The following is a 1,078-nucleotide window of genomic DNA, read 5'->3' on the forward strand; positions in this document are numbered from 1 at the left end:
CATCTACCAGCTATTTGTATATGCCACAATAATAATAATAACAAAGATAATTTCTGGTCTCGACTAAACTTAACATCTGCGCACATACTGGGGAGACTCCTTCTGTGATGTTGATTATTTCCCATGACTTATCCCAAACATGGAGCTTCGACTTGTTTGTTGGTTTTATTTTGACAACACCGAGTACAAACAACGGCATACGTTTATATGTAGCCATGAATGTAGTATTGCAAAGAGTTTTCCAACCCTGCTACACGCGACTGATACGAGTGTTGATTGATACAGCTGGCTTGGAGTTGTTGATGCTTGAATAAAAATCTATTTTTGGAATTTGTGTGCCAGAGCCTCCCTTGTTCTCTCTTGATTAATCGTATGCTTGAGTTCATGTAAGGATTTTGGCAAAATGACGACAACAGCGTCGGTGGTGTAATGGTCAGCATAGTTGCCTTCCAAGCAGTTGATCCGGGTTCGATTCCCGGCCGACGCAACGTTTTTTTATTTTATTTAGTTTTTTTTTCATAAATTAAGGATATTATGGTATTTTTTATTAAGCTTAAAAATGACTTGTTTTTATATTAACTAAAAAAAATAAATAAAAAACGAAATAAATGAATATACCAACACAAATCAACTCAAACCCACCAGGAATTTTACAAACCTTAAAACAATTTTAAAAAACTTGAACTAAATAAATATACCTATATCACAAAAATAAGTAAATATTTTTTTTTTTAATTTAAGAAAATTTATTAGACATAATTAATGTTTATTTTCACTTGTTAAAACAAATTTAGTAGTTTGATGGAAATTTGAGTTCAAAATTGTAAAAAAAAATAACCAAAATATTTCCAATTAAAAAGTTGATTGAAATTTGAAATTTGTATCAATTGTAAAAAAAAAATAACCAAAATATTTCCAATTAAAAAGTTGATTGAAGTTTGAAATTTGTATCAATTAATTTCTTAATTTTTATACCCTCCACCATAGGAAATATCGAAATATTGCTCTAAGACCCCATAAAGTATGGGTCGTGGTGAAATTCTGAGTCGATCTGAGCATGTCCGTCCGTCTGTGATTT

General features: G+C 30.8%; 1 non-coding gene across 1 annotated transcript; it reads left to right on the forward strand.

The window, feature by feature from the left end:
* The first annotated feature begins 415 nt into the window (after window positions 1-415).
* Window positions 416-487, forward strand: TRNAG-UCC (transfer RNA glycine (anticodon UCC)). The gene has a single exon. It is a non-coding gene; the product is annotated as a tRNA-Gly (tRNA).
* Window positions 488-1,078: the final 591 nt, after the last annotated feature.

This window comes from Haematobia irritans, chromosome 3 (assembly GCF_050003625.1).
Source record: "Haematobia irritans isolate KBUSLIRL chromosome 3, ASM5000362v1, whole genome shotgun sequence".
Classification (NCBI taxonomy): Eukaryota; Metazoa; Arthropoda; class Insecta; order Diptera; family Muscidae; genus Haematobia; species Haematobia irritans.